The sequence below is a fragment of the Vanessa cardui genome, chromosome 22 (assembly GCF_905220365.1).
Source record: "Vanessa cardui chromosome 22, ilVanCard2.1, whole genome shotgun sequence".
Taxonomy (NCBI): Eukaryota; Metazoa; Arthropoda; class Insecta; order Lepidoptera; family Nymphalidae; genus Vanessa; species Vanessa cardui.
In genome coordinates this window covers 10,564,675-10,591,905 of record NC_061144.1, presented here as the reverse complement: position 1 = coordinate 10,591,905, position 27,231 = coordinate 10,564,675, and the positions used below count along the sequence as shown (strand labels likewise).

The window sequence follows — 27,231 nt, the reverse complement described above, 5'->3', positions numbered from 1 at the left end:
ATATATTTATATTTATTTTAAACATTTGATCTATGTGAAATAAAATACGTTTGAAACCAAATGGATGTTTATATTACATTTAAATCTACAATGAAAGGGAAAGAGTCTGGAAGACTACTTCGTTTTATTGTTAGTTTTTTTTGAAAGCTCTTTTATGCGGCTTACGGTAGCGAGTGCACTGGCAGAAATCGTCACGTCAGGAAATAACGTTATGCTCTCTCCAAGTAACCTTTCTCTTTCATTTATAGACGGTTTTGTTTTTTAAATTAATTCACATTAAATTTCAGTAAAAATAAATGCTATATATTAATAACGTCAGCCGAGTTTTAAATCTTACAATTAATTTTAGAGAGCTAAAAAAATACTGGCCGATTATAGACAACTAATGTATTTGACATTAAGAATTACCTTTAAAAAAGGTCTCATTACATTTCAATTAATTTAAAACTATTGTCATAGGATTTGAAATACTTAAATAATCTTTTGAAAAATTGCTAAGTTTCGCGGACGACCAACTATTATTAGCTAATTTACTTGATTGATATTCAATACATCACACATTTTTTTATGTTCATATTTTCTTCGTTGCCACAAATGTTTTTGAAAAAAGAACTAAATTTGTTCTAGGCTCAAACCTATTCAGTAACAACCGCCACTGCATATAAGTTATTGTTAAATTAATTATTTAGTAATAAAACCTCCTTTCTGTCAGATATTCGCGAATTGTTCCAATTATTTGTTTTTCTTACATCTGAGAACGATTTAATGAATCCGTCAATGGTTGGGTTGGTACCTTGTTTTATACATAACACTTGTTTATTTTACTTACATAACTCAAAACAATAATTTGCTATGTCGTGACATACATGTCCAAATATATTAATTATTATAGAAAATTATTTAATTCTTATTTCAGACTTTTTTTTTTTTTGCTTTAATTGGAGTAATTAATGTGTAATTTGAAGTAAATAACTGTTTGTTACTTAATTAAAAGTTTTTCTAAGTCGGATCGTTAAAACTTTTTTATTTATATTATAGACAACAATTATACACTTTTTTAAAGTTTAGAATTTAGTTTTTATTCAAATTATCTCTAATATTAAAAAAAGAATCACGACAAAGTTTATTAGCATGTATGTAACACCGAACGCTATAGAATGTGGCAAAGAAAATCAATGTACAGCCTAATATTAAAAAAAGTTTTTTTTCTTTCCAAATTTTATCATAACGTAACTAAATCTTTTCGTTTTAAAACGAATAAAAATTTTGAATTTTACATAAGAACAGATAACGCAATGCGACGTATGTCATTTCGTAGTACTACTACCATGCGCAAACGGCAATCGGCGGAGAGACGTCTTCGCAGTCGGTCGTGTCGCGAGCGTGGCGTGAAATAGAAATATTCCGTAACGTAATATTGTGACTTCGTTTACGTGAAAATAAAATAAGTGAAAAAGTATTTACAAGTGAAGTGATTTATTAAAAGTGTTTGTGATTTAAAAAGGATTTTTGTTTTCCGGCTGATGTAAATAAAGGTAATTTTTAAATGTTTTTATATTTTAATAGTTCACACAGATTAATTGGGTTATTAACTTATGCTATTATAATATTTACAATAAATCCTACGTTTGGTATTAAAATGTATGGTATATGTAAAAATATTAAATTCTATTTTTAAATTTGAAGTTGAATATGCTGTAATAAATTTTAAATATATCAAACTGTAAAGAACTTTATTTGAATGCAAAAATATACCATTCAGAACTTCACTTCAAATATCGTGCTTGTTTATTATATAAATTAAAAAAAGTGTAGTAAATAATAAAAAAAGAGTCTCTATGAAGGAGTTTTCATAGGCACCTTAATTAATTATTAAGTTGGTATTTTGTAAAACTCATTCCAAAAATGTATTTTACGAGCTGTTACTGCCTTAGTTAATTGCTTTCTCTGTAAATAGTCTTGTGACCTATTTACATTCTTCGCTAATTTTCTAAAGACATTTTGAGTACCGAAAATTGTTTACAGGCTCTATATTAATTTCTTTAAAAAAGTTTAATTATAATTAAAGAAAGAATACGCATTCGTTATTTTTTTTTTGTGGTAAATAAATATCAAGTTCTATTTTCAAATTTCTCTTAAAAGACTACAGATTGTACAAATGTTAGTTTTTTTTAATACCGTCAGATTCTACGATAAAATTTATATTTATCGTTATCTCTTATTAATTTAAGACAGAAATTAAATAACTTGTAACTTTAAGTTATATGATTTTATTCGCGGTAATGTGATCTGTGATCGTTGTTGGAAACAATTCGCTAATTTTAACCACATCAATGATAATAATTAATTAATGTTTGAAATCAATTTATACGTCTACGTTCGCGGTATAATATAAATGATAAAAAGCTGTGGAGTTTGTAATGTTTAATTTCCGTGCCGGATAAGCAATCATGCAATTATTTCATAATGTAACTTATTTTAGAAAAAGAGCAACTCATTTACTGATAGGTTTTCTCCAGCTCCTTAAATTTACTTGAAATAATGAAAAATGACGATTCAAAATTTCTTCTTCCTAAGAGCGTAGTTGATTAAAATATTTTCTTATTGAATGCTTATCAACCTTCTTGGTTTAAAGACCTGACTTTAATACAAATGTGTCATATATTACCTGTAGTAATAACTACATATAATATGTTTAAAAAAAAACAGTATTTCGCGATCTTTATGTCGTAACAACGTAATAGCTTTGCCACGCCGTTTCGTTTTCGATGAATAAATATAATGGACGTGCAATAAGAAATGCAAAGTTTATGATAACGTTTACTGCAATCGCATACAAAACAAGAGATTCTATCTTTATAGTACGACTAAATTTAAAATAATGGTCGCATAAAAAAACTCCATCGAGTTTACCGCCTCCAAAATTTGACGTCGTACGCCTCGTCTAGCGAGCCTGGCTGCCTTAGCGAGCGAACTCCGTAATCCTTTTTCGTTTTTTGTCTCGAAACTTGTTGAGATTTACATTACACCATTAATAAATGAGCTGAGATGGCCCAGTGGTTAGAACGCGTGCATCTTAACCAATGATTGCGGGTTCAAACCCAGGCAAGCACCACTGTATAATTGTGCTTAATTTGTGTTTATAATACATCTCGTGCTCGGCGGTGAAGGAAAATATCGTGAGGAAACCTGCATGTGTCTAATTTCATCGAAATTCTGCCACATGACCATTCCACCAACTCGCATCAGAACAGCGTGGTGGAATATGTTCCAAATCCTCTCCTTAATGGAAGAGGAGGCCTTCTCTCAGCAGTGGGAAATTTACAGGCTGTTACTTTATTTTACTTACTTTACATTAATAAATAAAAAAAAAGTTAAATCTTTATTCAATATAAATTTTTTGTATGCTTACTTATTGATTGTTAAAAAATAATTTTACAATAAAATTGTATGTTTATATCCTACTCATATTATAAATGAGAAATTTTCTGTAGATGGATGTATTTATGTTTGTTAGTCATTCACGAAAAAACTACGAAACGGATTTGCATGAAATTCCACAGTAATATAGGTTGTACATCAGAATAACACAAAGGCTGCAATTTGTAACGATTTTATGTAATTTTGTCAAAATATTATAACGATACATATCAAGTAAAGTAAGTTAATATAAAAGGTTAGCATTAGGTTAGTTCTTGATAATTTTCATTAAATTTAATTATCGCTCTACATTTCAATACAAACTACTTAATGTTATAAACTTAAGATTATTACGATATACGAAGATTGTTAACACTTCTAGTTCTTACGCTGGTTACAAAACGATACCAAAGTATCATTAATTATATCATTACAATAAAACATGAATGATTTAGGAACGCGAATGACACGTTTATTATATTTATATAAATCAATCAATCAAAATAAACTTTATTCAAGTAGGCTTTTACAAGCACGTTTGAATCGTCATTTAACAATTAAATGAAGCTGAACTTGGTGGTAGGGCTTTGTGCAAGCCCGTCTGGGTAGGTACCACCCACTCATCAGTTATTCTACCGCCAAACAACAGTACTCGGTATTGTTGTGTTCCGGTTTGAAGGGCGAGTGAGCCAGTGTAACTACAGGCACAAGGGACATAATATCTTAGTTCCCAAGGTTGGTGGCGCATTGACGATTTAAGGAATACTTAATATTTCATACAGCGTCATTGTCTATGGGTAATGGTGACCACAAAAAAAGCTACCACCGGTTCGGAAAGTAGATTCTACCGAGAAGAACCGGCAAGAAACTCAGTAGTTACTCTTTTTCAACATTTATAAAATACAGTCACATTAGTTAAATACAATTATATATGTATGTAATGTATCCTGCCTGGAAGTCAACAGGTATTAATTCCATGCTTTTTTATCATCTACAAAATCTTGTATCGTAACAGAGATTTAAACATTTTAGGTACTGTGTGGTGAAGTTACAAATTATTGTTATATTATTGTTATTATGTCAATACGAATATCACGATTATTAATTTATGCAAAACATCCTAGTTTCGGTGAAAGGGTAACTCTGCATTATTTTATAGGGAAGGTTTGAAAGCTATACCACCGCTTTGCCGTTATTGATAGTCATAGGTACTTGGTATATAGGTCCAAAGTTCACCGATAAATTTATACATGCATATAAATGGTTTAATAGTTTCATAGTATTGCCAGTTATTTCATTTAAAAATTCGCATCGCGTTTCAAAGACATTTTTATGTACACCCACAACCTGCAAATAGATTTGAGGGTCTCCATATCCAAAACAGAGGCCCTCCTCTTCCACGGTCCACGTAAAGGACCCCCACGAGGGGCGAGTATCACCGTCCACGGGACGGTGATCAAAGTGCAGGCCCAGATGAAGTATCTGGGCCTGATCCTGGACGGACGATGGAGCTTCGGGCAGCATTTTGTTCATCTCGGCCCGAGGCTCATCAATGCCGCCGCCGCTCTTGGTCGCCTCCTTCCGAATGTGGGGGGGCCGGGGTCGCTATGCCGGCGTCTTTATTCCGGCGTAGTGAGGTCGATGGCGCTGTACGGTGCCCCGATCTGGATAGACGCCCTCACCGCTAAAAATCGGGCCCTGCTGCGAAAGCCGCAGAGGGTCATAGCGGTGAGAGGCATCAGAGGGTACCGTACGGTGTCGTGGACAGCGGCGACACTTCTCGCGGGTGATCCGCCCTGGGAGCTCCAGGCGGAGGTGCTCGCGGAAGTGTACCGGTTCCGGGTCGAGGCGAGGGACCGCGGCGACCGTCCGGGGTCGGCGGAGGTCGGGCGGATCAGGGCTTTAGCCCAGCAAGCCCTGATCGCCCGATGGCAGGAGGATCTGGGGTCTCCCTCGGCGGGCCTAGCGACAGTGGAGGCGATCCGTCCCCACTTGAGTCGCTGGGTCGAGAGGAAGCACGGCACACTGTCGTACAGAATGACGCAGGTACTTACCGGACACGGGTGCTTCGGTAAGTACCTGCACGGGATAGCGCGGCGGGAGGAGTCACCCTCCTGCCACGAGTGTGGTGCGCAAGTGGACACGGCGTACCACACCCTGTACGAGTGTGCTGCGTGGGGGCCCCAGAGGCACACCCTTACGGCAAGTATGGGCGGAGACCTCTCGCTGTCGAGCGTTATCAACGCCATGCTCGGTAGCGAGATGTGCTGGTCGGAGATGCGCTCCTTCTGCGAAAGTGTCATGTCGCAGAAGGAAGCAGCGGAGCGGGAGCGGGAAAAGAATGCCGCCGCTGACTCGCTCCGCAGAAGACGACCAGGGAGAAGGAAAAGGCGCTACGCGCACCTTCTCCCTCCGCCTCAATAGGCGCCGTAGGGACCAGGGGGGGTCCCAGTACCCTGGGAATCCCCCCTAGCTGTTGGAGGCCCGTATAGACGGGCCGACCGTCAGGGCGTCACGGTAGCATGCGTAAGCGATCCCGTGGCGTCCGCCGAAAGACGGAGAGGGTACCGCTGGTTTTTTAGTGGGTAAACCCGGTGTGCTTGGGCGTACTCGGCGTTCAGGGCTCCGGGGAGTCCCACACACCCCCCCACTTTCCATCACGTGGGGGAAGCGCGTAAAGCGTTTTTCCAGCGAAAAAAAAAAAAAAAAAAAAAAAAAAAAAAAACCTGCAAATAGATTGTCTAGCTAAAATTTCCAATATCGGTTCGCTTTGGTGCCGACGTGCCCTAATTTTTCGTTTAAGGGCCAGATTATACTTAGTCAAGTCCAAGACCTAGATAGCTTTAAATATTGGTATACGATCTACCTAATAGTTTTTTGAAGTTTAAACTTCTTTGGAAGTTTTCTCTGAAAGTTCAGTGGCGCTCACCTGGGCTTGAACCCACAAAATATCGGTTAAGGTATACGAGTTCTAATCTTTTCATGTCGGCTTGTGATAAAAGAAATTTGATTATTTACTGCGTGATCATATTTAACTTTGGCTATTTAGGATATCGTACACATATTAACAATATTTACAAACAATAATAATTATTATCACCCGAAATAAATGTTACATGTACTTACATTATATGGCACTAAGTCATAAAATATATTCGCAGCAAATGAAGAAATCGAAAAAAAAAAAACGTATTAATTCTAATACGCTGCATACAGATAACGTATGCATAAAACATTTTGTTTAGGCTTTTGTCAGATTTTAAGTTCTGACGATTATAACATCGATCAGACACAAACATGTCTCATAAATTATTTTCAGTAATAAACCTATTTTGTTATTATACGTCAACCCTATTAAATCTCGCCTTGATACCATAAGCTACTTTGTCAATTTCGTGTTTATATAATAATTATCTATAAATAGTTTAACGAATTTGAAGGGCCTGTTTCGAAAATGACAGCTATACTACAGACTAAATAGAATGCTATGAACAAAATAATGAAACCCATTAAACTGTCGTTTTTTTTTTAATTCATAATTTCGATTCTAGCAATTTGGCATTAAAAATATATATAGCAGCAATGATTATAAAATTATTTTTCATGTAATTCCTAGAATTAAATATTAATCGTATTACGTTTGATTAATTTTGTGAAAAAAATTAATTTATTATTATTTTACTTAAAAGTAATTCTGAAATATAGGGATATAAGGTTATAAGCATTTACGGAATATCTCTCACTCTCTTTGTTTTCTCAAATATTACAAACGTTTATGTCTACTATGTAGGTTACCTCACGACGTATTTCTTCACAGCTAATGTGAAGGAAGACGTCGTGAGGTAACCTGATGTCGCCCTAAAATTGGAGCGTTTCGGGATTTTTAAAAAAAATGGAAGCTTTCGTCCATTAATGCCCAACAAGAAGCTGAAAAAAAAACAAATGTAGACCCTATCTTGCATAGTACCTAACATAATTATAAAGACTTATGTAGCAGTCTTTATCTGTACGTTTTGGTAGCTTTTTTTATTAAATATAAAATATTCTCTTGGTAAGTGGTCAATACTATAGACAATGTCGCTGTAAGTAATATTACACCCGTCATCATCCCTTAGGGATGATGGTGTAGGCATTATCGTTACCAACCTTAGGAAATAAGATGTTATGTATAGAGTTCTACTACACGATCGAAATTAAAATTTGTACACATTTTTTGGTTCTGGTAAATATATTTCTAATTTATTGTTTATTCATTATTTCCATTATTCATTTGTTCTAAATTCAAATATACCTCATGAATGAAATGAACACAATTATGACATAGGAAAATAAAAACTCGTCTGATGATCTACCTGAACCGGTGATAGATTTTTACTTTGACTTTAAATATGTAAATATAAATTACCTTTTATATTGAGAATTTCATAAACTGAGTTCAATTCAAACGAATTGAAAAAGAATGAATATTAAACTAATAAATAAAAACTCGGTATATTTTTGTGTACCAATTGCTTATATCCTTATTACTTATTAATGATGAATTTAACTTGACCTATTCATAAATTCAAACAATTTGTTAGAAAACCATTAGTAATAAGGCATATTATTCCATATAAGATTACATAGCTGATAAAATATCGTGGCGCCAATACTTTTTCTTTTTCAAGCAGGGTAAATTACGTAAATTTTATTAATTGACATAACTTTGTACTTCACATATTGGAAAAGGATAACTGATTTTCTTGCCGGTTCTTCTCGGTAGAATCTTTATTCCAGCTAGTAGTTTAGTTTTACGTTTTGTACATTTTTTTATAAAATTATACCTCAAAAGTGTTTGTAAAAGCCTACATGAATATAGTATATTTTGATTTTGATTTTAAGTCCATGTTTTGGTTAAGAAAGAGCCCCCCATCCCTACCCGTGGGTGTCGTGAGAGTTACTAAGGAAATTGTTTTTAAGCTCACCTATAAATACCATCGAAAATTTAAGCTACTTAAACGGTTACCAGGCGCCAACCTTATTAGCGCTACTGAGAGTTACGTCAATACTTGTACTTCTACTAATTATTAGTTTATGAATGTTAGGAATTACTTATATATAATAATTAATATATTTGTATAAAAAAGTATGGTACACAACTTAGATGTAGTATCGGCATATTCAATAAAAACGATTACTGCCGATTTATACAACCAACTGAAAATAGTACCCTATCGCGCCATTCGACGCTATTCGTCGCTACGACGTTACGCGTCATTTCAACCTGAGAAAGCAAGCGCATGTTAAAATTGATGAATATAATTAGGCCATATGATGTTCCAAGTTATTACGTTTGCGTAAAGATCATATTCACATAAGAAATAAATATTGATAATATGGGATAGCGTACTGAATTCGGATGTGATCGGATTGACGAATTTTGCCGATGCTACATCTAACTTTTGTCGTACTATAATGTGATATTTTTATGATATTATGTAGTTGTAAAGGAGCCCGGAAAGGCGTATTTTAACGACAGATACTAATTTACGGAAGAAAAAAATATATAGTTTGTTCAGTCAATCTGTGTCGATGTACAAGAAAGAATCTCAACTCTGATCTAAAGTTTCCGCTCTAATGAGATAAAAGAAACATTTTCCTCTTAGTAATGATACAAGTTTTCGTATGACATCTTTACGTTGGAACTACCTACAGACTTGTACGGTGTGGGTATTATTTATTCTATAGTTCTTGCTTCGTATAGGTAGCACAAGAACCCAGTACTATAATGTTTAGATATTGAAGTATAAACAAATCCTAGTATTTATTCAAGGCTTAGGTCGGTGGTCAGGCTATTAGGCAAAATTATGGTGAGTGGTTACTGCTAATAGACATAGGCTCTGTTAAGGAAAACTATTCTTCATAACATTAATGTGCCACCAATTTGCGAATGAAGTTGTTATGTTCCTTGTGCCTGGAGATAACCGGGCGTACACAATTCAAACCAGAACACAATTATTCTTAGTATCGCTGGTAGGCGGTAGAATGTGTAATTAATGGGTGGTGTCTACTCAGGCGGGCAGGCACAACGGCTTACCACCAAGGTAAAATGTCTTTGCTAACGTATACAAATGATCAAAGTATCATCAAAATCGAGTCTTATGAATGCATAGAAGACAAACATATCAAACAATACTGTGTAAGGAAAGCTTTTCTCGATCGAATTAATTAAATTATATATTATCATTGCTACCACTTTTTATTTCAACTAGGTTAAATATTTCCATCAAACATTCCTTTTTTTTATTACATTCCACTTTTAATTTTGACATTTGTTAAATAATACACGTGGCGTAGAGTAAAACCTTTTTATTAAAACATGCCAATTTTCCTCTTACTGTACCATAATATTCACTTAATGCTACTCAATAAAAACAATCGTTGATTAAACATAAATACACACGTCAAACATAGATTCGCTAAGACGCCCTTTTACGACGAGATGGGCGCTTATGATAAAGTTCGCTTAATTAAGTCTCGCAAACAATAACCATGAATTCGAATGTATTTGGGATATTCCTATATTAACTCCAGTCATCTGTGTAATACTGTCAAGTTAAATAGTGTATCACTTACTTGTCATGCCTTACATTAAACCTATCTTTTCTAACTAGTGAATAATATATAAGTGAAAGTTTGTTCGTTATGCGTTCACGTCTTAGCTACTCAATCAATTATCATGAACTGTAACGCTATCAGGGGTAAGTAAAAGAAACGGTGCCTAATAATACAGACCATCACACCACTTCTCATCCCTTATATGCCTTTTATATTTACTTTATTCAATTATTAAAAGAAGCATTACATTAATTATTGATGGTCAAATAAAACAGTACCACCGATTCTGAAAATAAAACCTGACCTGAGGAGAACCGGCGAAAGGAACTCAGCGGGTCTTTTTCTTTTTTTGTCCATTTTATTATACATATACACATTTGAATACGAAAATAAATAGTATTTAGCATTATTTCATTATGAATAAGTAATTATCATTTTTATTTTACTAATGTAAAAAGTCATATGTTCATACAATGTAACAATTAATAACCTGTGTTTATTCACGTACTGAGTTGATTGAAAACTGTGAAAAGCAAAAAAGTCCTTTTTCAAAAATGGCTGATCCCCCGCTGACTACACCACTACCATTAATCTCATTTAAGCCTTAAAAGCTCAACAGTACGCCGTCCGACTTTCGATATGAAAGACAAGTTTGATATTAACTCATGAGCTTTTGGCTTATAGGTAAATGTAAATATATAGAAAAATTTTATATATGTAATTAATAATTTTATTATATATTTTAGTCATAGAAAAAATCCATGATGATGCTAATATATTAAAACCTGCAAAATTGCATTTTATTTAAACCGGTTCTTGCTATTTTAAATTAAAGATAAAACATCGATCCTTGATGTAGATTCTAACAAGTTTCTTTCACAAAATATAAAAATTAAAACTTACTTAATACGATGAAATGATGGTGATGGTAGAATGAGGCTCATTGTTCTATTAATAATATTAAATATTCCTATTATAATCAATGAACGATACGAACGAACGAAATTTATCCATTCATTCATCATTAGCCCGTGTCATTTATCGTGCTCTCATATCACGCCATTGAGCTTGATCTTCAGCTCTCTTCATTCAATCCCTGCCCGCTGCCTATCGAATGATTGAATGAAGTTAGTTAACAAATGAAAGTCTGTACAAGGAAGGTATTTATATTGTTTTTTTTTATGGTCACCCCAATTTGAGAGAATTCCTTTTCTTGTCATTATAATTAATTGGTATCTCTTTACAGGAAACGTTTTATATACATTCGTATTTAGAACGTTCTGATTTCGATCGAGACAATTGAAATACAATTAAAACGTGTTATTTTATTATTGTTTGTAAGAATACTGTTTAATTAAATTATATTTATAAATAAAAGGAAATAGGTCATGGGAGCTTTTTTTTAAATTTACATCATCCACGGTCTCACAGTTGCCTGTGCTTTTTTGTATTCTATTTTTATATATGTTAGCGTTTTATATTTTATATTTTTACTAAACATCAGCTGATATTCGCTGGACTTCAGTAACTATTATATAGCTGTTAATAATAGTTAGGGTAGATATTGAGGCTATATGAATTAACAATCATATAAACATAATAACAATCATACTCATAAATATATGCATAAGTATGAATTGTAATTAAAAAATCGAAATTAACTTTTTCTTTCGGAGGATCTACGGGAAGTATACCGTATAGTAACCTCCCCAAAACAAAAAAAAGAGATATTCGAATCGTTTCCATCATTCATCTCCTTCGTTTTGTAGAGTTGGTTTAAAAGCCTTATCTATATTCATATATTAATATATAAATGTGAAACTCTGTCGGTCTGTCTGTCACTATTTGCAAACGTGAACTCCAAAAAAGGAAAGTCCTGTGTTAGGCTTCTTTTGCCTAACGCTGGACAATGTTACAATCAACACTTTACAACGCAAGCAAAGGCACGAGCGACTAATATTTTAGTATATTATATGAGAAAAATAATAATTCCCAAACTTCTCAACCGTATAATATGCATAATATTACATAATCGTACAAGAAGTTTATGTACAGAGCTCTCAAAGATTTTATGTCGGTTTTTATGTCAGACTAATGTGATGACTTTTGAAACACAACCTAGTGAAAACATACAACGCCGACCCTAAATAAATGGGAAAAGAGTGAGCGAATACTAAAAAGGTTTTATGTTAATAAAATACATTTTTATTATCTGTTGAAAATAATAATAAAGATTACAAATTTCTAGTCTATAATATAGGGTTATTAAAACAAATAATCTATCAAAACTAAATTTCTTATTATACTAAAATTTGTCTTATAATTTTACAAAACAAAAAAAATATATTACATATTTTTTTCCAAATGAACTTAAATATTGATACAGGAATATATATTATATACCCTTACCCTGAAGAAACAACCTGATTAATATAAGGACACGTTGTAACCTTGGTATCCCGGAATCTAATCCCGGGTTGGCCCAAATAAATTGTTATTTAACTTTTTGATCTAAGGCGGGATAAAAAGTATCCAAGCTCAACTCATTGAATTCTTAGTAACAAACAAGATAATTTTATCACGAAAAATTATGTTAAAGTGCAGTAAATAAATACCGCAAAGCAGTGTTACCATAAAAAAAATAATTATATTAATGTCGTTATAAAATTTGTTCTTAAACAAAAACATGAATTAAAAATTTCTCAGCAAAAGAACGCGGTTCCGAGCCGCATATTGAAAGTACGAAAGTATTTATAATTATTTTTGACCCAGGTAACCGTATTACTAATAAATTTCTTTTTTATTTGAAAATGTATTTTTTAATGAAGATTATTTTTTTAGAAGTATCAATGGTTACTCTTTTGCAGAAAATAAAATGAGCTACATTTAGAACTGTTAAATTTGGAAAAAATATTTTTAATTTATAATATATTATGGAGAAGGCTTTTTTTATTATTAGATAATAAAAAAAAAACCCTTAACTAACTAACTCTTTCTAAACTCTTGCAAAGAACGAACGCTGTTTCAAAGATGTATGCCCAAAAAGTGTAAGAAAAAAAAATTATTAATTAGAAAATAATGTAACGAAATATACGTAATATTGATATAATTATAGCAAAAGCGTCTTAAAGTTTGGCAAGCAAATGGCGGAATGATTATCGTGCCAAAAGTAATTGGGCCAGTAATCAGACGGATATTCGGATATTATTTTAAATTTTCTTGAGACACTTACATACATAGTTATATACACATTAAGTCGATTTTATTTATATAGGCTGTACGGAGATAATCTTAGTATTATGTATTTAAACGGTATATTCTGGAAGAACAATCTCGAAACTCACCTTGAAACGTTAGAAAGTGATAGCGACTTCTACTGTAACAATTAAATCTTTTCTTATCTTTAATTCATTAAAGTGTAATATTTACTTTACTTTTTAATCAAGATTCTACAGAAACCGCTTATTCTAAATTGAGATTTTATGGTTCGATGACTTTAATATTAAATAAGGAAATAGTAATAATAATTTAAAAAAGGCGTTATTATATTAACATCTAAAAGATAAATATAGTACGTTAAAAATAGATTAAACTTTGTTGATAAAGATTTCTTTAAATATCCAACCTTAATAATAAGGCAAAGGTACAAATGTTTTCGTTTTCAATAAACTTACACATACGATCTCTTTGGTCCGAAAACTAATTGTATAGTAACAATACAATTGAAACGTACGTCTGTCCACACATGTCTATCCCGCCCCTTTGTGTGCTATTGATAAAGTCTGATTGTTTGACAGTTACTGTTTGTCAGTAGGCGCTGGGATAGATACATTTGTTTATAAGTATGTATGTAGATGTGTGTAAATTGTACGTGTTTAAACGAAACGTATCATAAACAAACGTATCGTTCTATTTAGGTCTAGATGTACGATCTTTTTTGTTGTCTTTCAATGTGTGAGTGAGACAATGTAATTAAATTACCATCAATTAACTAGATAATAAAAAAATCTGAGCGATACACATTAATAAAATAACGATCTGTAGATTAAAAAATATTATCCTTACTTAAAATAATATAAAATTAATTATTTTTATAAAAAAAATATTCTTTAAGTAGAGTGGCGTGACAAAATGTCCTGTTGGCCTAAGGCCTCCTCTTCCTTCAAGGAAAAATTAGCTAATGACACCGTTGCTGTAACGAGGGTTGGTGGGTAAACGTGTGGCAGAATTTCACTCTGATGGTTGCACAAAAAAAAATGAATAATTCTAATCTATTATTAAAATGTATACAGATATAGTTATTTAAATTTGTAGATATTATAGATATTAAATTTAATACTTGACGTATCTAATATGAATTTATAATACTATTTAAGATTAAAGTAAATACAGGCTAAGCTTAATAGAAATGAAGTAGAATTTATCGAAGTATCTTAATTTAATTTGACTAAAGTAGCAAGACCACAATGTTGTCAAAGTCTACCAACGAGATATTTGACAAGATTTACACTCCAAATTACAACTAATTCCTTGTTATGCCATTTTGTCCTTTACCTTACCCTGACGTCAAAGAGACAAGATATTAGGGTGTAAAGGTCTTAAAGGATTTCAAAACGGTGTATAGTTAATAGCAGAACTATTAAGGCATTTTATTTTTATATTTACTCGTAACTTATGACGTTTAGTAGTTAATATATACGCTAAACGCTCATTGGTCTCTTTTTTGCATTATTAACTGAACTGACCAATCATAGCATTGGTTTGACTTACAGAGTTTTGAAAACTGTAGGTGATATGGTTTTCCAATAATTAAGAATCATGTCAAATTTGGGAGATGGTGTCATCTTATATTTAAGTACCATTTTGCAGTCCTTTTTAGTTTTGTCCAATAAACTGACTTCGGTACATCTACTACTAATGAAGTACCCTGAGTGTCAGATATTAATTACAAACATTAATAATACAATAAAAACTACAGCCTGTAAATTTCCCACTGCTTGGCTAATGAGGCGCCTTTCCCTTCGAAGAGAAGGTTTGGAACATATTCCATCACGTTGTTCCAATTCGTGTTGGTGGAATACACATGTAGCAGAATATTTATGACATTCAACACATGCAGGTTTCCTTACGATGTTTTCCTTCACAGCACAGGACGTTAATAATAATTTATTTTAATTTAAAAAAAACTAGTTCTATAACGGTGTGATCTATAGGTGAACCCTATATAAATCTTGACTGAAGGTCGGAAACCCCGATCGTTTCAAATTCGGGTTAGTACTGAGTTTTCGTGCGTATAATTTGTGTTAAAAATTCATGCGTTGTGGTGAAGGACAACGTCGTAACCTGCAAGTATATGATAAAATTTAGTACAGTCAGGGTAAGAAAAGGTTCGTCACCTTAAGATCTAATTTCGTGTGCTCAGTATGCGCGATAATCTGCTTTACCGATCGAGAATGACATATTTCGTCGCAATTATTTGATGTTTAGATTCAAAAGGTACTAAGAGCTTAAGACTTGATAAAGGAATTAATTTGGAAACTGACGAAGGTTTTCTTCCTCTGACTGTACATCCTATTTGTAACCAACCCAAATTTAAGCGTGGTGAAATAAACTACAAACCTTTAATAGGTAGAATTTAGCCCAAGAGAGAAAAAAATAAAAAGTCTCTTATTAAAATAAAATTAACATATCCTATACTCTTAAGAGGTACTACATTAATACATTGTTGACCTCGCTCGATTAAGCGTTACCGATAAATATGCTCGAGTAGGTATCACACCTCCTATGCCCTGTGTTTATGGAGAAAAGCATCATAGGTGTCCTAGGCACAAGGGCTCGTGACGCATTAATTATGTAAAAAAATATATCCTTCCTTATTTAATTCCTTCGATTTATATTATTAAAAAATGTTAATAAAAAACGAATAATATAATTAACTAGGGTACTAACCATATTGATTTATATTAATAGCAATCGTTTTTAAAAACAATGATTGTGTCTTGTAAAATACAGACCAATCCTTTCAATATTGTTGTTTAACATGTTTTTTTTTTTATTTTACAAAAAGGTTTTATTGCATATGAGACCTCTTTACGTATTCATGCCTTGATATTACTGTTCTAATATCTTTATAACAGTGACGCAAACTAGGCTAGATCATATATGTCAGATTCCAATAGGCTTAAGGTTATCAAATCAAAGACCGTAAATTAACGCTAATTCATTAGAAGCGCCACACATCGCGCGTCGACGCGAAACTAAAATTAGCTTAATGACTCCAGTGTATTCAAAACCAACTGTTCTTCTGATATCTTATACCAATTACCCGTCCTGATTTCACACGGATATAGCAGTTATTTATAAAACGTATTACATACATTTACTTGGTGATAGGGCTTTGTGCAAGCCCGTCTGGGTAGGTACCGCCCACTCATCAGTTATTCTACCGCCAAATAACAGTACTCAGTATTGTTGTGTTCCGGTTTGAAGGGTGAGTGAGTCAGTGTACCTACAGGCACATGGGACATAACATCTTAATTCCCAAGGTTGGTGGCCCATATGCTCGTCCGCCAACCTATAACAAAAAATAAAATAAAAAAAATAATACAGATATAGCCTGCAAGCGACCCACACCGGCTTCAATATATATGTATACTAAAAATACTACAGAATTTGCTTATTTACGAAATCACATTAGAAACTTCTAAAATTATCAGTGTTTCTTTACTAAGTATAATTCATTTATTATATATAAAAAACTGCATCAAAATAATTTGCGTAATTTTAATGATCTAAGCATACATAGGCACAGCTTGCGGTGACTTTGTTTTATACTATGTAGTAGAAATTAACAAACATTCCTCCTGAATTACTCTATCTATTAAAAACCGCATCAAAATCATTTGCGTAATTTTAAAGATCTATGCATACATTAGTACAGCTTGCAGTGACTTTGTTTTATACTAAGCTGTACGTATACGTATTTCATGCGATTTGCATTTAACTCAGCTGTACACTGCCCTACTAAGGGATTATGATTAATATATCTTTATTTATAGTACAATACTATAACACTAAACTACTTATATTCACTTTGATTTTCTTTCCAAAATTCCGTTTAGCTTATCATGTTCAGAACAGACAGATGATAAGGCGAGTTTTGTTCTGTAATATGTAGTCATCTTTATAAGAAACAGAACTTATTAAAAGAGGATGACGATTGAATCAAATCTTAAACCTTATTATAATATTGTATAAAAAGAAAAACATACTTATAGAAATAACGAGAACCTGTTTTTATTTATAAGCACCAAAATTAATCTTTAATCATAAATTCGTTCAATAATCATCAATCGTGTTATTTCCCCTGGGCTTCTTGTGACGGCCTCTTTTTTCCTTCTGAATTATACCAAAATTTCAGAATACAATTTAGTATACAAAATTTTATTAGTTTTTAAATGAATCGAATCGAATTATTTGGATAATTTTCAAATAGTGCTGCTATCCAAAAGTCTTGTTAATATGAATGCGAAAGATTCAATGTATGATTGTTGCTCAATCACGCCAGAACGGCTGAACGCAACTAAATGAAATTTTGGCACAGATCAAACTCAAATTCCTTTATTCAATATGGAAGCAATACACTTATAGTAAGACACAACTTAGATGTAGCATCGGCAATTCTATAAAACCGATTACTGCCGATATATGCAACCAATAAAAATAGCTCCCTATCGCGCTATTAGTCGCTATAGATTCTCGCGTCAGTTCAACCTGAGAAAGCAAGTGCATGTAAATCGATGTGTCGTATTTTCTCAATCTTTTGTCCATCTCAAGAGATGTCTTTTTCGAAATTCTGTTTGTCTAAATTGCTTTCTTATCTATAAGGGCGCTTTCTCTGTATTTAGTTTTGCTTGTAGCTTTGCTTGTAGTTTTGCATAACACATATCAAATCAGTGCAGCAAAAATCAATAGTAAAATGTCCTCTTGTAAAATCAAAATGGCGTCCTTAATCATGATCAATACTCTCTGTATTGGCCATGAGTTAGTTCTCATCGGCTGGGTAATTGACATTGTATGAAAACTCCTTACATGTGCATCAAAACTCCTTACAGTAAATATATCGTTTAATATTAAGGTTCAAATGGAGGTGATGGGTAATCATACCCAATTCGTCATTTTACTTAAAACAACCATTCCTTGTACATTAAAATAACTCGGGCTTAAAAATCCTTTAAAGAAATTCAATTCTCCCAACGGTTTCATCTCCTTAACAGAACACGAAATGAATTAAAAACATAAATTAAACGCTGGAAAAACTGAAAGGTGCTAAGTCGGATTACACGACCTCCGGTCAAGATCCTCGTATTTTATATCTGCCTGGTCATCTGGGCTCGTATTATAAATGATTAAAATATAACTCTATAATAAAATAAAAGTTAGTACAGTAAAGTAACAGCCTGTAAATTTCCCACTGCTGGGATAAAGCCTCATCTTCCATTAAGGAGAGGGTTTGGAATATATTCCATCACGCATTCAATGCGGGTTGGTGGAATGCACATGTTGAAGATATTTCGATGAAATTAGACACATGCAGGTTTCCTCACGATGTTTTCCTTCACCGCCGAGCACGAGATGGTGGTGCTTGCCTAGTTTTGAACCCAAAACCATCGGTTAAGATGCACGTGTTCAAACCACTGGACCATCTCCGCTCTCTGTATGTCTGTATGTTCAATATGAACTCCAAAACTATTGAACGGGTTTTCATATTATTAAGGTTTTTGTGTAAATAAATGTGTGTGTAATGTTGGAATAGAATGACATTTGTTTATTGTTACAAATACAAATTAAGCACATATATGTATATGGTGCTGGCCTGGGTTTGAACCCGCAATCATGGGTTAAGATAACCACTGGGCCATCTCAGCACAATAAAGCTATTGAATAAATCTTATTATAATTGCAAACGCCTCAAGCTTTGTTAAATAAAGTCATGACTGTACGGTGGCATGCATTCCGTACAAGCAATTAAATCCTGATTTGAATATTGTGTATGTAGCCGGAGATCTCGAGTAATGTATTAATCCAGGGCTATTAGTTTATTGTGTTCTTTATGCCTCGAGGGTAAGGCTAAGTCTTATGCCGTGACGAATATATAGAAGCGCGAAGCTCATACCCGCCGCACTTTAGTGTACAAAAATCAAAAATTAAAAATCAAGGTATACTTTATTCGATTGCAAACACTTTTTAATCGTCATTTAACAACTAATTTAAGTGAAGCTACCAACGAATAACCGGCGAGAAAGTCAGTAGTTACCCTTTTTCAACATTTAAAAATACAGTTACGTTAGTTAATTACAATTATATATGTATTTAATTAATGCAGGTAGAATAAAGATCTTAGACACTAAAGTAACAGCCTGTAAATTTCCCACTGCTGGGCTAAGGCCCCCTCTTCCATCAAGGAGAGTGTTTGGAACATATTCCACCAAGCTGTTCCAATGCAGGTTGGCGGAATGCACATCTGGCCGAATTTCAATGAAATAAGACACATGCAGGTTTCCTCACGATGTTTTCCATCATCGTCAAGCACGAGATGAATTATAAATACAAATTAAGCACATATATACGGTAAAGTAAAGTAACAGCCTGTAAATTTCCCACTGCTGGGATAAGGCCTCCTCTGCCATTAAGGAGAGGGTTTGAACATATTCCACTGGGCCATCTCAGCTCATATATATGGTAGCTTCACTTAATTGTAAAATGACAATTCAAAAATGCTTGTAAAAGCCTACTTGAATAAAGTTTATTTTGATTTGATTTGCCTGCCTGGGTTTGAACCCGTTTAAAATCATCGGTTAAGGTGCACGCGTTCTTACCACTGGGCCATCTCAGCTGTGACAGTGAACTAATATTATTCTTCAGAAAATTACAACGAAAATCATGAATTTTTTGATTGGATTGAAAGGATAAATTGAACGTGCTCTAAGTCGCAGGCGACAAGAAATTCCTATAATATGATGCTAAATAAAATATATTTTCCGACGCTCCTAGATACACAGCTATAATGAATCAAGTTTATGATGCGATGTGCCAGCTGCATTATGATATATTCGCGCTGATAACATTTTATATTATCATATCATATAATATATAGTGATGTTTCGTTTGTTTGCGTGTTTGTTTCGGATTATTGTTATTATAACACTACTAGTGACCCGCCCCGGATAGCAATACAGATACTACATCACATTAGAAACTTCTAATATTATAAATGTTTCTTTACTATATAGTCCATGTATTATATACAAAAACCTTCCTCTTGAAACACTCTATCTATTAAAAATCGCAACAAAATTCGTTACGTTATTTTAAAGATTTGAGATAATTTTGATAATTTGTTTTACTATATAAAATAAAGTATACTATATATAAATAAATAAAGTAGACTTTATTCGTAGACATTTACAAGCACTTTTGAATCATCATTTAAGAAATATATTAAATGAAGCTACCACCCTTTCGGAAAGCAGATTCTACCGAGAAGAACCGTCGAGAAACTTTCTTTAAGCTTTTTTTTATGTAATAGGTAAAAATATAGCAATTTTAGTTAAATACAATTATATATGATTGTAATATAGTCTGCCTGAAAGTCAAATGTTACTATTAAATAAATATTAAATTTTACTATATTCATTTCAATTGCGTTCTTTAAATCAATAAATGCTTCACCACTGGACGTAAACTTTTATTCATATTAATATTTGAATCTCAAATTTCTCTGCTTAATTTCGGTTTGGTGAATATTGCATATATTTCAATCCTTGCAGTTTTTCTTGTAAATTTTCTCTTAACAAGCATCACATTAATTAAGAACGTGGAATGTCACACGTTGACCGGATTGTAACAAGTGATCTTCGCTTAAGAATTAAGATTCACGTGTTTTATACAAGTAGTTATCACGTGTGTTTATTTTGCATAGACCATAGATTTAATATGCGTATAGAAGGGACAACAAAACATATTACTTTTTATTTATCTAAATTTAAAATGAATGTGTGTTTAATGTAAGAGATTTTTTTTTTGTTTTAAGATCTATATTTTGTCTGTCTGACGGCTAAATCGCTAAATCGAATGTGATAAAATTTCGAATTTCGAACTCCAATAACGAACAACTTTTCGTGCCTAGCACTAGACGACCAACCCGTTAAAAGTAAGTGTAGCTGTGGGTGACAACTAGTATTCTATATTTAGGTATATATACAATAAAGTATTGGTAGCGAATGGCGATTATCTATTTCGCGGATTCACATTTTAGATTGTCAAAAGTTCTTTTCTATAAACAAGACAGCGTATCAAAACTATCTATAATATTTTGAGTAGTTAAAACCACAAAACGTCATAAATAAACAATCAAACTCCATTCCACTTTCGCCATTATAGTTTAAGCAAGGATTGTTCTTTATTTGTGTCCAAATATAAGTAGGTGCTAGTATGCAATTAGGTCTATTTTCGCACAACGCACGTACTTTTTATACAATGCGAACTATTTAAATCTATCTCATGATTTATTCCTTTTACACCGTCTGCGTATGTAATGAAATATGTCTTAGGATTCATTGATGTATAAAGTGACTGGAAACGATCTTCTATTTTTTTACGCGACTGTTAAAATAAAGAGTGTTATGTTTTAAGAGATCGTGTAGGTTGTAAGTTTCTTTATTCCACGATAGTTTTTAATACCTAAGCAAATTGGATGTGTGGCTTACGATCTTAACATGATTTCGAGTAGTCGTCAATGTGAAAAGAAAATTCATTGTTTTTTTTTTTTATTTCAAAGGCAAAGAATCGTTTATTATATTCAAATTTCGAACTAGTTCTTTCGCATGAAACAAGTTGCAATAAATTGAATTCTTTTTTCCTTTTTATTTTATATTAATGATTTAAAGATTAATTTCATTCATCTCTTATCTTTGACCACACAGAAATAAGATAAATTTATTACATATAAAAGTGCCACGAATAATTGACCTTTAAAATAATGATGACATACTTGATTATTATCACCCTAAATTATAAGGTGTTGAACATAAAATTGAATTTATTGTAAACCGGATTTTTGAACGTAATTTTTTAAAAGCCTTTCCGTGGTTCACATAAAGTTATAACGGGAACAATTTTACGGCCGTACTTAACGTTTTATGTTTACTCTCGAAGGATATTAGATTCGAATCCTTTTTTTTGTTGTAGAGGTTTTAGTTTTTTTTTTAATTCGTTACTAAGTGTCTATTCGTTTCTTTATAGAAACTAATTAAGATATTGGAAAACAAAACGAGGCAACTAATGGTAAGTCACCATCAACCATAGATATTGGCGTTATAACCAACCATAGGGACTGAGACGTATGTGCCTTGTGCTTGTAGTAATTCTGGCTTAGCCACCCTCCAAACTCTTTAAATTGGTATTTTTTTAATTTATTCTTAGTGAAAATGTTATTAATATCAATTCATTAGATTCCATTAAAAATATTGACCTCTCACCCGTATCTTTAAGGTATTTGGTATAGCTCTACAAATGTAAGTCGTGATTGTTGAATACAATTTTAGCTATGTAAAGATATAGAAAGCTATAAAAAACGTGATTCTCGGGGCGACCACTATTTGAAATAAGCCAAGCGCTTTGGTTTAGAGTAAGGAGGAGATTGCCTGCTGCGTGAGAGAAAGGGAAGCAAGATAGGCGCCGTAACGCGTTACGTAACGAAGCGGTTCTCCCTCCTATAAGAAGTTCAGTCAGTCTGTAGTCATTAAAAACATTTTATATGAATTTTGCAACATCAAATTAAAGATTTTAAATGTAGATTTTGAATGAAAATTACTTTTGTACTCAGTATTGTTGTGTTCCGGTTTGAAGAGTAGGTGAGCCAGTGTAACTACAGGCACAAGAGAAATAACATCTTAGTTCCCAAGGTTGGTGGCTCATTGACGATGTAAGGAATAGTTAGTATTTCTTACAGCTTCATTGACTATGAGTGATGGTGACCACTTACCATCAGGTGGCCCATATGCTCGTCCGTTAACATATACCATAAAAAAAAGATTCCACTAAAAACCTCAGTAGTCTACTTTGATGATTTAATTGCATAAGTATTTTATTCTATATTAATTTAATATTATAAATGTGTAAGTAACTTTGTCTATCTATCTGTCGCTCTTTTACTACCAAACCCGAAATTGATGAAATTTGGTATGAGGCAAACTTGAACTCCAAGAAAAAGGCTACGTTTTTGCCTCACACATAACACCCTAAAATGCGAGGAAAGCCACGGGCAACCACTAGTTAAGTATAAATAAACAATAAATAATCCTTCATTAAAATTAAGTAAATCAAACTTTCATTTCTGTAAAATCTTTTTTTATTATTTATCGAGCAATAGTTTTTCAATCAACGTTTTCCTAACATGATAATTCAAATTTTTAATTGAACCACCAATTGGAAGAAGGGAATAAACGTCATTTTTCGACATATTCACTTCTATACATTCTTTAGACGTAGGGCTAAATATTATACATTTAAGGCAGGTCTGTTGGTGAATATATCAGGATTGTTTTTTTTTCTTAATAATCATTGATGTCCTATAAGTTTATAAGTTGAAAGCAAAAAGTTGTGACGTTTTTTTTTATTATCTCCGTTCCTATTTTTTGGATTTATTCCCTTCTTCCAAAAGGTTGAATTGCCAAAGAAGTAGTAATAGAGAATGTTAAATTATTAATTTTCGTACGTGTAACACATCCATTGATTTTTTTTATGTTATAGGTTGGCGGACGAGTATATGGGCCACCTGATGGTAAGTGGTCACCATCGCCCATAGACAATGCCGCTGTAAGAAATATTAACTATTCCTTACATCGTCAATGTGCCACCAACCTTGGGAACTAAGATGTTATGTCCATTGTACCTGTAGTTACACTGGCTCACTCACCCTTCAAACCGAAACACAACAATACTGAGTACTGTTATTTGGCGGTAGAATAACTGATGAGTGGGTGGTACCTACCCAGACGGGCTTGCACAAAGCCCTACCACCATGTGATTTTGATTCGGTAACATAACTCATCGACGAATTTTATTTAAGTTTTCGTTTACAGGAAAGAATCAATAAAACTTCGGTCCAAATATGACGTGAAAACTTTTGCCTGTGTTTTATCTCGCTGTTAAGATTGCTGGCGTGCCAAGACACAATTAAACGGGACGAGCGTCGTTAGCATGTACAACGCGCGCTTCCTACCAACAATGCGTTAGCGGGTTTTAAAATTAAACTCGAATTAATTGTTACTTTGCGGGGCGGGATTTGACCCGGTTCGTTTGTAAACTTGAAACAACGCCGTGTAACTATGTCAATTGATATATTATGCTATTTTAAGGGTGTTTTCTTTCTTTGATTATGTATGTACACATATATTAATATAGTTTCTCCAAAAACATGCAGTCGTACTTTGAGTTACATTACGTTGTTATTAATTTGTCTAAATATATGCTCCCATTTTAAAAAATAACTATAAAGTAATTACGCGATAAAAGTGATCTATTACGATTCCAAAGTTTAATCTATAGGAGAGGAGGCCTTAGCCCAGCAGTGGGAAATTAATAGGCTGTTGTTGTTGTTGTTGTTGTTTTATACACTAACGTTTGATATAAAAACGTCTTACATAAGCTTACAAAGTTTCCACTGTTACATTAAAACATTAAGTGAATTTAATAAGAACAGGCTTTTGTAAAACGTATCTAAACACAAAAAATATCAAAGAATATTAATGACAAAAAGAGTTATAATATTATTAAGATCGAACATACACTAAACGTAATTATTTCTTTATTCTAATTACACAAATAAACTTAAGAGGAACATTTCAGAGTTAGCCTAATGTAATCTTACGTAAAGTTACGAATTCCGCACACAAATATGCTATAGTCTAGTGAAATGTAATTATGCTACGTTACTTTATTAGTGTCTTCAGTACGCTGAGACAGACATATTCCTTGAAGTGTTCTCCTCTAATTTGTCGAAATGAGACAGTGGCGGTGACACGTCTTAAAAGACACACAGTTATTCTAAAAACTAACGCTTTGTAAAATAATCACGTGCGAAGTTGGTAACTTTTCGTGGAAATCTCGGTCGAGTTCCCCGGGAATGTTTCAGCGTATTCGTCTATGAGATTTGGTGCATTTTGAGTAAGGATTATTGTTTTATAACCCGCTAACCAACGTGACTTTGGATCGATAAAATATTTTTAAAAGAATTTATTTGCTACGGTCCTTTTGTCGAAAACTCTAATTTACCGATTTACTTTGACAAGGTTACACCTCACCCTGCTTGTACGCGTATTATTATAAATTAAAGTAACAGCCTGTAAACTTTCCGCTGCTGGGCTAAGACCTCCTCTTTCGGTAAGGAGAGGGTTTGGAACATATTCCACCACGCTGATCCAATGCGGGTTGGTGGAATGCACATGGCAGAGTTTCAATGAAATTAGACACATGCAGGCTTCCTCGCGATGTTTTCCTTCACCGCTGAGCACGAGATGAATTATAAACATAAATTCAGCACATATATATAGAGATGCTTGCCTGGGTTTTAACCCGCAATCATCGGTTAAGATGCACGCGTTCTAACCACTGGGCCATCTCAGCTCTCATTATAGACAGCCACATTTGTACTATTATGTCTTTTACAATATATTACGTTCAATTCAGCTCTATCCCAATCGCTTGACCATAGCTTGCGGTCGCCTGTATCTAGCCTCTTTACCTTTACGACCACCTTTCCCAGGTCATCGGTTCACCAAGCGGTTTTGTAGTTTAGGGACCATTCGTTAATTTTGTAAGACTATTTTCACTATTTTTTTATGCCTTCCCCTGTTTAATATGTATTACATAAGAATATATGGAACAAAACGAATAGACGTTTGGTTTATTTTAATGTATTCTATTTTTAAAATAACAACTTTTTTAAATATTTTTTATAATTTCAAATGTTCTAAAGGTACGCATTCGAATAAATGTTGGAAATCGCGTGGTTTACCGTGCTTTTTCAAATAACTTCAACCTTGCGCATTTCTTTGATCTTCTGTGAGACCTATCGAAATTCCTTCCTTTTTTATGGTATAGGTTGACGGACGAGCATATGGCCCACCTGATGGTAAGTGGTCCCCATCACCCATTAACAATGACGCTGTAAGAAATATTAATTATTCCTTACATCGTCAATGTGCCACCAACCTTGGGAACTAAGATGTTATGTCCCTTGTGCCTGTAGTTACACTGGCTTACTCACCCTTCAAACCGGAATACAACAATACTGAGTACTGTTATTTGGCGGAAGAATAACTGATGAGTGGGTACCAAGTAAACCTACCCATCCTACCCATTGTTAGAAAATATAAGACATGATCGACCCCCTCCCCCCAAAATCATCTTACGTAATAAATGAATACCCCCTGAATGTTAAAGAAAGAAATAATTCTTAATACCGTAACAAAAACAATCCCTAATATGTAAATGTTTTCAAATGAAAGTTTTAAATTTATTTCGCTTAAATTGAATGATACATCAAGATTGTAATCGAAATATAAATCACGCTATTGAAACAGAATTTAAAGTAAACTCTAATAATTGAATTAGGCTGAGCATATTTAAAACAATTAATGCAAAGTTGAGATGAATCTGTAACGATATGAAAATAACTTTGCTCATATACGTACGTATCCATTGTACTAGAAACTGAACGAAATATTTGCTAACGACACAGCCTGTAAATTTCCCACTGGTAGGCTCTAAGGTCTAAGGTCTCCAAGAGTTTCTCCAAGGTCAAGGGCTTCTCCCTTTTGAGGAGAAGCCAAGCCGAGAAAGGGCGGTGGAATACACATGTGGTAGAATTTCTATGAAATTAGACACATGTAGGATTCCACACAATGTTTTCCTTTACCGCCGAGCATAAGATGAATTATAAGCACAAATTAAGCACATGAAAATTCAGGTGGTGCTTGAATGGGTTTGAAAGACTCCGAACTGTAACTGAGATTTCTTTGAAAAAAGAAGTCCCATTAAGTTAATCGAAATTAAAAAAGTCAAAGGCACATTTATATTTTTAATTCATATTGTGCAATAAGATGGTGCATGGTGGGACTACCTGTAAGTAGTAGAACTTTTGCTTTCATA

The 27,231-nt window shown here is 33.3% G+C and overlaps 1 protein-coding gene across 6 annotated transcripts in view; it reads left to right on the top strand.

Moving 5' to 3' along the window:
* The first annotated feature begins 1,355 nt into the window (after positions 1 to 1,355).
* The window catches only part of LOC124539275 (protein madd-4), a 446,643-nt gene continuing 420,767 nt past the window's right edge, over positions 1,356 to 27,231 (top strand). For all 6 annotated transcript variants that reach the window (XM_047116602.1, XM_047116606.1, XM_047116605.1 and 3 more), the window contains exon 1: positions 1,356 to 1,535. The gene's annotated coding sequence lies outside the window, so the exon portion shown is untranslated. The remainder of the gene's footprint in view (positions 1,536 to 27,231) is intronic.